Genomic DNA, 12,436 nt, shown 5'->3' with positions numbered 1-12,436 from the left:
CAAACATATGAACTACCATGTTAAAGCTGTCACTCGGAATGCTACATCCCATCCATCAGGGGCTTTGTTTAGTCTTTGCTCAGGACGTGGCCAGGCGCTGACGGAAGGCAGCTCCCCTCAGAAAGCCCCCCGCGGTGCGGGATGTTTACATCCGCCCGCAGGAGCAGGGCGAAGAGCAGGAGCTGGCTCTCCTGGCTCGGGGCAGGGGGCAGCCTGTCCCCCTCGGCGGGGAGCCAGCTGAGAGGAAGGAGCAGGCTGAGGGGGCATCGCGCGCTCCCTGAGGGGAGAGCGCGGGCTGAGGGGGCGTCGCGCGCTCCCTCAGAGGAAAGCGCGGGCTGAGGGAGCGTCGCGCGCTCCCTGAGGGGAGAGCGCGGGCTGAGGGGGCGTCGCGCGCTCCCTCAGAGGAAAGCGCGGGCTGAGGGGGCGTCGCGCGCTCCCTGAGGGGAGAGCGCGGGCTGAGGGGGCGTCGCGCGCTCCCTGAGGGGAGAGCGCGGGCTGAGGGGGGCGTCGCGCGCTCCCTCAGAGGAAAGCGCGGGCTGAGGGGGCGTCGTGCGCTCCCTGAGGGGAGAGCGCGGGCTGAGGGGGGCGTCGCGCGCTCCCTCAGAGGAAAGCGCGGGCTGAGGGGGCGTCGCGCGCTCCCTGAGGGGAAGCCGCGAGCCCACAGTGGGGGATCCCCTCGCCCTGCCCTGCCCTCTGCGCGGCGGCGCAGGCGCGGCTTTTTGCTTCCGGGACATAGAGGCGTTTCCTGTTGCTGTGGCGGCGGCTCCCGGGACCGAGAGTTCAAGCGGCAGCTCCCCGGGGAGTCCGGTAAGAGACCGGGGTGTCAGCGAGCCCGCCGGCGCCCTGAGCCTCGTTCCGCCGCTCCCCGAGGCGGCACCCCCTCCCGGCCTTAGCGGGGGGTCCCCCTTGGCGCTAGGCCCCCCTCTCTCTCCCGTAGAGCAAAGCCCCGAGAGGCCTCGGCCCGGTGCCCGGCCGTCCCCAGCCTCGGGACCGGGGCGGCGGCGGTGGCTGGGGCCTGGGGCCGGGGCTCCGCAGGCGCCGCGCCGGTGCCCGCGGGGTTTTCGGCGGGGACCTACTGGCTGTGGGGAGAGTGTGTCAGCTGGCCAGTGCCGCCTAGCAACGTCCCGCCGCGCTCCGCGCCGGCGAGTTGCACAACACCTGCCTCCTTCGAAAACGTGAAGGAAATCGAGATTTTGTACAGAGCGCTTGGTTTATCTCTTCCCTTTCAAGATAACTTCTGCAGGGCTTCAAGCCATTCCAACGTCAGCATTTCAAGGCTTGATTAGGGAGATAAAGCAGTACGTAGCCTGTGAAGATCCAGTCTTTATCTCAGAGACTTAGGGGTCTGTCTTGGGAGCCAGAGAAGGAACTGAAATATTACTGTGTGAATTACAGAAAGGAATTGATCTAGCATCACGTGTATCTAGTTCTTTTTACCCCATAGCTTGAGTCTCAGCATCCTTATTCTTGAGGAAAATATCCTATGTCTTGTCTTCTTGTTTGCTTGTACTACTCATGCTGGGGCTGTAGGGGTGAGGAATGTCCAAGGTGCACATAAAAGGACTTTGACTATGTTAGAAAAAAATGATGGAAATTGCATACTGGTGCTTACCCACAATTGTGATGACTGACCCGTTTGAAATATTCCCCAAAGCTGACATATTCCTCAATATAGAAACGAGAGAGAGATAATATCAGATTGTAGGCTTAGCTGAAATGCTTATACCTGCTGGAAAGGAAATCCCTGAAGAGAGCTAGAAGCAATGACAGATTTTGGGAGGGGTTGGGAGAAGCTGGGGCTGATTGATAAATACAGTAGCTTTCAAAGTGTTTCTGGTAGTGTATTTGGGTTTACTGCTCTAATAAATAAGTAAAGTTAACAAATATTGTCTGAAGATTTTGCACTGTGGTTTCCTTACTGTAGCATATGTAGGCCTCCTACCAAAAACTAAGAAATGGAACAGCTCCCGAGTTGTTGGTGCTATCCCTTTTGAAGGTCTTTTTTCTTCTTAGTGACTTTTTTTTTAATTTGGCATGTTTTTTAAATCTTTAAACTTATAAAATATTTGTAAGATCCCCCTTGTTATGGTAAAAAAATAAATGCATGAGCTATGACTCTCACACAGGAGCCATCAGACACTGTGTGTTGTAGTTCCACTTAATGTTTACCTACGAAATATTTTAAATACCATTTATGATTGTCATACTTGCTGCTTCAGTCATGCCGCAGTGTTTCTGTAAAATGGGGGAAGGGTTCAGTGTGAGTGAATTTAAATGGTACTAATCTTTCTTCTAGAACAATATACTATTTTTATTTTGCCTTAAAAAAAATTATCAGTTGTTCATTTGATCCATTCCAGGGGATGAAGGAGTTAGTGCTTAAAAAAACAGAAACAAAAATAAAACCCAGCCCACTGGAACTTACAGTTTGTTAGGAATGACATAAACCATTCTAATCTGCTATTGACAATAACAACAGAAACACTGAGAAAGTAATTCCTAGATCGTCTGTGGAGAACAAGAGGAATATTTTAACAGGGAAACTGAAACCTAATAATTTAGTGTTGTTGCTGTCTAGTGTGGGCTGTTTGTGTTTCAGAATGTGAAGTGTCCTCTGTCACTCTGCACTCTTCCAGTTTTTCGTTTCTGCCTCTGCTCAATGGAGCATGTTAGCAAAACAAATAAACACTAAAGCCACTAGGACAAACGTTAAATCTGTTCTGAATTCATTAGGATACATGACCTGGTTTTAGCGAACACAGGAACTTCTTCAAGTTCAAGTGAAACTCCTCCTCTTCCATGAGGATTCACAAAGTTGGTTTGCTTTTTCTGGAATACTATAGTTTGAAATGTTTCTCAGTGATTGTGCTGTGTGTTTTTATGTGTAAATTTAGATTTTATATTTTATGTTAATCCTTCATATGCAAGTTCCTCAGAACTAAACATTTTCTTTGTTAGTTCAATAGAGAGTAATGATCTTGTATGTTGTAACAAGGAGGAAAAAGGGAAGAGATTTTCTTTCGTCTCTGCAGTGTCCAGAATTACTTAATATCAGAAAAATTCTTAGTTCTACAAGAAAGTTATTCTGCCCACAGCTCATTTCTGCTGGTTGAATTTAATAGCATTAAGAGTGTTCTAACTCCTTGTATCATTAGAATCAGTACTGAAGGCTGTCCTTGTTTGAGGTTAATTATGTTTTAAAGATTTTTCAATCTACCATAAAAAAAATATGTTTGTGTGGGGGGGAGAAGTTGTATTTTAGACTGATTACAGCATACCTAACTATTAGTTTGCAAATAGCCATTTAGGAGTTATTTTATTGGGTAGTACTGTTCCATACCAAAGGTCAGGGTCATAATACTCATAATGTTTGGTGAGTCACAGATTTGTCCTGGAATTCAATTCTGGTAGACATTTATAGGACATTGCCAGTGTCTCATCCACTGTAAGGTATTACAGCTGTGGGAGAAAATGCATTCACATGCTCTTTTTGAGTTTGGTTCATTGCCCTCTTGAATACTGTGAATCAGTGTTACGCTTTGGGGCAGTGTAATATGTTGTCCAATAAAATACTCTTAAGTGACTACTTGTGAATTGGTTTTTTTATGTGCCTTTGGAAGGCATCTCATTAAAAAGGGAAGTTTTTATTATTCTACCAGAAATTACTTTCATTATCCTGAATCTTGAACAGAATCTTTTATGATGTTTATTGAGCTCCTTGGTCCTGAATATCTCTTTGCTGGATGCGGCCTCGGTTTCATTTAGTCAGTCAATGGACTAAAGGTCATCACTGACTCTAACCAATGTGAAATGCCTCCGATGCAGTGACTGTCCACATAATAGGCAGAAGGAAGATAATGTGATGCTCTCAAAATGCTCAGTCTAATGACAAATGGCTTGATTTAAGCCCAGAAACCACCATGCTGGTTTTACTTAATTTCTCTTGCTATTTGTGGTATTGATTGATTGCTTTAGCTCTAGAAGTGGTGTTTCTGTCCCCATCCAGTCAAGGTGACCCAAATACTTGCCCACTAGCTTATAGCTGAGGATCCTTTCTGAGGCTGCCTAGCTGGTGTTCTCAGCACTAGCTATAGCTGCAGTCCTTCTGTATAGCCTTTGTGGAAATAAAATCCTTTGGAGGAATTATTTTTCTTTCTCAAACTCATATTCTTGTAGTTCCAGTTAGTCATGTAGCTGGGAGAAAAGTTGAGGGAGGACAAGACTGGGAAGAGGAAAGGAAGAGATTTAGTGGGAGTTCCCTGAGCGTTCTCAGCCCTGTGCTTCTTTGGACTTCCCGTGTCTCTCCAGTTTGAGAAACAAGTGTCCAGTTCATTTGTATACTTTTCCAAGTTATTGATCCAAATAAAACCTAATGCCATCAGCTGCTGAAGTGTTACATGCAGAAATATTTTCTTTATCAGTTTTGAATTTACCAATATTCCTTTTCTTTTATTGATTTCCTTTTTTCTTTTCTTTTCTTTTTCTTTCTATTATGATGTAGGGAAGAAAGTTCCTTCCATCTGTCATTTCTAAAGTTATATCTCTATTTGTATATTTTTATAATGATTTCTCTGATTTATTTCTGTTCTTACATATCAGTCTGGATGTTTTCAGGTTTCTCTGATTTCTCCAGATTCATCTGTTCCTCATTCTTCTCTTTGCTGTTTCTTGACCCCTGCTCTTCTCTAGTGTCCTGTTCAAAGAGGCTATCTGAAAGAATAAAGACTGCAAAGAGATCTTAGATTTAGAGGAGAGGAAATCAAATTCACTAGTATTCAAATGATCATTCTTACCCTGAATTGGAATGTACTTGACTCAGCGCTGTCTTCAAAAAGTGTGTTGAGTAGGGACAGCTGGATTATATTTTAAAAAATGAAGTATGTTTATAAAATCACTTTTTTTTTCCCTGCCAACTTCCGCCAGTTTTCAAAATTCTCTCTGTTACGCGGGTAAAAATAATGCCATGTAGAAATCATTAAAATTGTTGGATTTCAAATAGTCTCTTAGTGAATCATTTGATTCACCTGCAGTTTTCTGAGGCTTTCCTGTAGTATTTTTGTGTTTTCTAGTATGTTCTCTCCTATCACATAAAGAGTGTTTCAGCAGCCTAAGAAACTAATATATGGTATTGTTAGAGATGTCATGTAATTAACCTGGAAAATATCTACTGGGAGTGGTATAAGATGTTACTTGTAGCAGAGCAAGTGCATGATTTTGAAAATGAAATATGTTTTTAAGTTAATATCCCTTTTACAGTTAGCTTAACCAACTGCCCAAGTTTTTGAAGTAGGAGTGGTCTTGCTAATCATTAATAAGAAAAAAATTGTTGAACTTAATCACTAAAGATATGTAAGTACCAAGGAATACAAATGTCCAGTCATAGTTGGAGTAAATGATTATGGAGTGCTGTATTACACAATTCTAGATAATGAAATAATTTCAAAAGGAGATTTGAAGATACACCATACAGAGTTTCTACAGTCTGTATAGTGTATCTGCAAATTTATAATAAAATTTTATTGTAAATAGTTATAAATTTATATTTATCTATATAACTAGAGCTTTTTAAGAATTGTATATGATATATCTCCAAAATGCATATCAAATCGTAAATATGTATGTATATGTTTGTGTATCTACAAGTAGGTATCTATCTGTGTGTGTCTATATATATATATATATAATGTTTGTGTGTGTTTATATATATATATGTATGTATATATATTAAAAATATGTATGTGTAGACATTGCCTTCTAACACTGAAAATGTATTCAGGCTCATACAGATGATTGCCAAGAGCATGCTAATGAAGTTGGGAGTGCATGCCTTTAGCACTCTTGGGTGCACAGGAACCAGAATAATTGCTTTTGCAAAAACATAACTTTAGCAAGTAATAGAATTCATGTGCAATGACTGCCCTATACTGGTGACCTTTGGTTTTTGAAAATATTTGATTGTAATTTAAAACTAATTAGCTTAAGCATAGGAGTGTTATTCCTTTATCCAGTCTAATTTTAAATAGAAACTATGCTTAGTCGACATGCTGTAGTCATCACTGCAGATTTCGATTATTCTCAGAGCGTGTATAGTAGAGCAGGTGGTGGCTGTGTCACACTTTGTTGTGTCGCGGTGCCTCTTCTGCCCTGAAGGGAATCCATCTGTAAACTAGACTAAAATCCAGCCTCTGTGGTCCATGTAATTCAGCATGATGTAATAAAAATTTTTTTTTTCTATTTCCTTTAGTATGGTGATTTAGCCCTACAATTGCTGCTTTGTTGCAGGAGGAAGGAGCTGTCATTGTCAACTGATTGTTGTTTTGGCCTGTTTTTAACAAGCTCTGTATTTCACAGTGATCTGTGCAGACTTTATCGATGCTGAAATAGCTAATATCTTAGTTGTCCTGTACATACTTTCAGGAAGTAAATAATTTTGATACATTTATTATCATGTGTTTTTAGAGGCATGTTCACCTGAAGTTGTATATAGTGCCTTTTATTTTGTTGCATATAGTAAGATATTGGTAGAAATATCACAAATAAGAGGGAAGTTTTGGAGGGTGTTTGTTGTGAAAAATTTTGTATGGCAGCAGGCACCTGAAGTAGAGCATTCTGAACTTGTTTCCCGTGCTTGTGGAAATTGCATAACATGTAAACATCTTTCAGTTTCATGCATGCGTTCAGTTTTTCTCTTAGGCTTGTTTCTATATCTGTTTATTAATTTATTTATAAATAAGACCAAGCAAAAATATTGCTTATGTTCTCAGAGATTTGCTGTAATTATGAAAAGCAGTTCTAAGTGAGAATTTCTGTTAGCCAGGAGCCTTAAAGCAGGTCAGCAGTCTTGGTGCCAGAAGTGGGTAATAGTTCTGTTTGTATGAACAGGCCTTAAATAGTTATTTCTCTGTGATATGAACACAAATGGGCTTTTCTGTGGCAGATACAGCATCCATCTTCCTGGTTTTGTTCAATTTCTCTCTTAAGAGGCATGTGTGCAATCTGTGGGAAGAAACAAATCCTGGTTTGCCTTACTAGTTGGGTTCCTGGTGTCCTGCTTCTGTGGTCTTTAGATAAAGAAAGTATCTGATTCTTAAAGAGGGACAGAGAGATTCTGAAGAATGTTTGATAGTACCAGTTTTCATCATGCTGTTTCCTCAATATATAATTGTTATGAGAAAAATTGAGATTGGATTTAACCATGATATTAGTGGTGTTATGCATTTGGAGTGAGAAAGGACTGTTCTATTTCCATATTCTGGAAACAATTTCTTTGTGAAGCTCGAAGGATGATAGTACTTGAATGATTCTGTAATGTGTTTTGAACTTTTTCACTTTATCTACTTTGGCTCCTATTAATACTCTATGTAGAAATGACAACTACACGTGGAGCAAAATAAATTTCTTCTTTTTTGAATAGTATTAATTCTGAGTTATATGAGACATGGAAATAACACTTTCAAATCTGAAGAAAGTGATGTTCTGGTCAAGTGGAAGCTAAGCAGGATAATATTAGTGCATTCAGTAGTGTCTCTGTGAGTTTTACTATCTGATTCTGAATCTTATTTCTAAAGTTTGAGTATTTGATGTAAAATCAAGAATAGAATATGCACAAAAGGGATGCTCACTGAATCATCTGAGATTACTGTGCATCTTGTCTAAAATCTTTTATTGCTTACCCTTTATTTCCCTAGAAGAGCGTGGAAAGAATAATTTAAGTTTTTTGTTTGTTTTCATTTCAGATTGTGCAGTGAATGTCCATAAGAACTGCAAGAATTTACTGGCTGAATGCAGCAGCATCAAACCCAGGGTAGGTTTTACAGCTTGTCCTGTAAATAATAGTGCTTGACATAATGAATTGAATTTAGTGCGAGTGTTTTAATTTAAATCAGTGTGGAATCTTGCCCTACATCTCCAAGACATTGAATAGTTATTAACTTGTCTTTATAGTAATTCGTGAGAATTTATGTAGAGAAAATAGTGAAACGTTGTATTGTGTTACTGAAAACTAATTACCATTGTTTATGTCTGTCAGAACTGTGACTTGCCCTTAGAATGCTCAAATACAATGTCTTGTTTTTGGAACATAATTGAATTATTTCTTGCTTAAAAAATGGATATTCTTAATTTGATACCTCTGAATTTTGTGCTACTGTATTTATAAATACAGTGCAACCTCAAAGTTGATAGAAGAATGAGGAGTAGAGACGAATTTGATCGTAATAGCTGCATATTATTTATAAGCTGAGCAATGCAGAATAAGTCCTTTCATTTTTGAACTGTGATAAACTTTAAATCTTGCCAAGATGTTCACTTTTTTCCTTTGTCACAGGGGTGCCTAAGATTGCACATAAGGTCACAAGTTGGTTTCTGATAGCTATGTAGCTGTCATTTTTCATTCTGGTATTTTATTTGAAAATTATTTCCTCTTCCTTATAACCATTTAAACTGGAGGGTTTTTTAGTTTGTGTTAGCCTGTGACTGTTGGTGATTTCAGAGACTGACAGCAGATTAGGGAGTACTATGAGAAGGAGAAAACAGAACAGCTCTTTTTGGGCAAGTAGAGGTTGGAGGAAGTACTTTAGGCTCTGGTGATTTAGGATGTAACCTTTTTGAGGGTAGATGTGTGGTTTTATAAATCTATCTACTTATCTATATAGGTATATCTATATACATATATAGGTATATACACATATATATACTTTTAAAGTCACTGTGCGTTTTTATTTCAAACATAAACATTCAGTTGCTCCTGTGCTAAATGCAATAGAGGTTTGATTTCCACACTTGACTGTCTCCAAATTTTGATGTTTGAATCACCCCCTGCAAACTACTCCTGAAGAGAAAAAGGAGAGGTAACACAAAGTGATACAGGGAATGAAATCAGAAGTGAGACTCAGAGTGAAGTGAGACCCCCAGAGAACCATTTGTTGCAGACTGTATTATTTATTTAATTTCTCTAACTTTTATACCAATTCTTTCTCAATGAATTTGGAATATTTTAGTGCTGTAAGAATGAGAAAAGCTGTGCGGATGAACAAAGGCGCAATTTTAAATGGACAGTATTAATTTTGGTTGAAACCAAACATTATCTGGGTTACTTTAATTAGTATTACTGTAAGCTGAACTTTTTGGTTCAACTTCAGTCTAGCTGGTACTTGATGGAGTATTTATATGTAATGTAAATGTCAATATACCATTGTTCTGGAATGTGAAAAAAATCGAAACTGATCTTGTGTCAAATCTTCTATATTTTCAGTATAAAGCTCTACTTACAGTTAGTATTATATGATAGAGAAAATATGGTTCGTTTTGGACTGAAAGTTTGGTTTGTATGTGTAAGAATATTGTATTTTTTCCTACAACAGAAAGATTTGCAGCACAGACCTTCTGGATCTCCACAAAGTTCGTCCCAGTGCATTTCCCCAGGTTTGTACTAAAGAATGATTTCCGTGCTCAAGGCTTATCTGGTCAATTGTATTTTTTTCTTTAATATGTTTTAAAGGCTATACACAGTGTGTTATTGAAGTATAGAAAAGGTCTCTTTTAATAAGATGGCTTCATTTTTTTTCTACTGGGAATGGCTTAGAGGCTCCTAGCAATCTCCTGTGTGTTTTTATCTTTTTATCTTTTTATTTTCCTTTATACCTTCTTGCTGTGTAACCTCAAAATATCATGGTGAAAAGGGATCAATAAGCTAGTTTCTCATTGATTGTCTATTCTCTGGCCTCTGAAAAGACTAGAACTGTGAACTTTGTTTTACATCAGATTTTCATAATTGTCTATTTAAAACTTGCCTGCAGCTACTGGTTGCTAGAAATCTCTAAGACAAGCTAGCATAAATGGTCTGAACATAAATCTTTGTTGAAACAAAGTGGGAAAAGGGATCTGGAAAAAAATAAGAAGAAAGAACAGCTATTGTGCAGCAAGGGCTTTGAAATAGCTTTTTGCTACTGGAAAAGACCAAATAGCTGTTTTTTTCTTTTTCTTTTTTTTCTTTTACCTAGTTTTGCTGAATTCTTTGGCATGTTCACCATCTAAGAGAATTCTTCTCAAACTGTGCGATTATAACCTTTTCTTTTCTTTTCTTTTCAACTCTTGTTAAGCTTACTGAAGTGATTATTTTATACTTCCAAATACAACAGACATCAGAGTTGCAGGTCTAAGATTTAAATAGTATTTTAGTTAGTAGAAGTTACAAGATCTGCATTAACAGAACAGATTTCTTGGCCCTAAGATGTTTGACAATAGCTTGAACAATTATTTTTGCTTTACAGTTGGTCTATTTGGTTACTTTGCTGGCTATAAGAAACAGAATTGATGAGAATCTTTGAGTATTAGTCTGAATGTTGCGTACATCTTTGTTAGGTATCCTCTGACCTGCATTTCAGGCTTCTACTTCTTTAGAAAACAACCTTACTGAGAGACAGCACAAAGGGAAGAATTGTTATAATAAGATAAGTGGTTGTTTGTGCTGCCAAGAATGTTTTTGTCCACTTAGGGGAAAGTGCAGAGACTAAAATAGGAAACAATAAGGAATAATGAAAATAGGAAAAGTTGGCCATAGGGCTTGTCGTTGAAATTGCTCTGTGGTATACAGTCTGGTCTGATGTGGTAGGTTAACAACAATCGATACGGACTCTCAGCAGTGTGCAGACAGTGCTAATTGAACTCAGAAAATGGCTTTTTGTTGGTGCAGGCTCTGCTAGGCAGGCAGTACTTATTTTTCATAGTCAAAAGCAGAAGCAGGAAGTTAAAGGAACAGCTAATAGCACAGGCATTGTATGTCTTTATGCGCAATATAACACCGCAGACATCAATGCCAAGCAGAAAAAGCCAAAGGTATGGTATCAATGTAAAAGAGGAATACATTTTATGAAAGGTGCAAGCTGTGCTCCCTTCATATTTTCCCTCTGGAGATTTTTAGATTTGACCTAGCAGGTTTGTGAAACAAAACTTGATGTTCTTGATGGGTGAAGCAAAGTAGGAGAACATGATGATTTTAATATTTCCTCATATGGAAACAGGATGGCATTTATTTTTAAGTCTCTCTTCAAGAAATCCTCCTTTGCAGATCTTGTTGAAATCCACTTAGTCTCCTTTATTTGGGACGGTCGACTTGGAGCTCATCATTTGGAGACGATGGAGGAAGTTACATGTCAGCTTATCCAGTTTGTTGTAGATTGAGAATTAAGTGTGCAGTGCAGCCAAGAAGTTTTGAACCTGATCCTGGGAGGTACCAGGAGAGGTATTTCCAGTGGGTAAAAGATCTACTGATAACATTTGTACTAAAAGTCATAGGTGAAATCTCATCTGCAGCCCTGCATACAATTTTAGTCAAGTCTTTTAAGGAAGAGAACTGAAAGACATGCAAATGTAGAATACAGGATATTAGGAAATCTGGAAAAACCTGTCTTATGAGAAGAAACTTGAATACCTTTGTTTAGCTGTGTTTAGTTGAACAAAACAGAAGTGGAGGGATAGATGACTGCTGATGAAAGTACACTGAAGAGTACATACTAAGAAAAAGGAACTGTTCGGACTAGATAAGCACCAGTGTTATCAAATGAACAAGTTATAAATTGGCCATCAATAAACCTAGGCTGGAAGTTGAAGACACTCTTGAACTGCTTGAACAGCATGGTCCTGAAGCAGCCTCCCAGGCACAGTAGTGGGAGAGGAATTCAGTTTGTGTGTAAGATAACGCTTGCATGCAATAGTAGAGACCTGGGCTCAAGGATCCACGAGGTCTCTTTCACTCCCATGTCCTTAAAAGCACTTTGAAGAAAGGGCAGCTGCAGACTTCATAAGTGACACAAAGTTTTGAACATTGTCTCGCACTGATTCTTCATCTTAGACTTCTCTGAAGTTCCTTTTTTAAAAGAATGTATTTTCTCTCCTATTCCTTACAAGTCATTATAGACATTAGTGCTAAATAACGATATACATTTTTTATAAGTCTATTACAGGCTTCCGTGCACTGTATAATAGTGATTAAAGTTTTAAAAATCTTTCCAGTTCACAGTCTGTCTAGATTTAAAAAGCATTTAAAAGCTGCAGTATTAAAATTAAATTTAGCTCTGGTATCTATTACGTTCAGCATGTGCACATGCAGATATAAATCACTATGTAGCAGTAAACTGTGCAAAGAACTTGTGGTTTTTATGTGATCTCAGATTTTCTCGTTTGCCATGAAATGTTCTGTGCCCTTATATGGCAGGGTGTGAATAATTGTGTGTAGGTTCTGGTGTTTTACTAAAGGAGAAGATACTTTGCAATTTCCACACTAAATGGGCACAGTAGGGACCAATTTCCTGCACTTCAGACCTGCTGATTTAGCCAATACAGTAAGTTAAGTGGCAGCTTTACATTTCTAGAAGGATCACAGGTAGTATAAAAACAGTGCATCTCTGGGGCCACGTTACTGTGCCAAGTCTTAGGG

The sequence above is a fragment of the Rhea pennata genome, chromosome 27 (genome assembly GCF_028389875.1).
Source record: "Rhea pennata isolate bPtePen1 chromosome 27, bPtePen1.pri, whole genome shotgun sequence".
Taxonomy (NCBI): domain Eukaryota; kingdom Metazoa; phylum Chordata; class Aves; order Rheiformes; family Rheidae; genus Rhea; species Rhea pennata.
The sequence above is the reverse complement of the archived record's forward strand: the minus strand, read 5'-3'. Positions refer to the sequence as shown.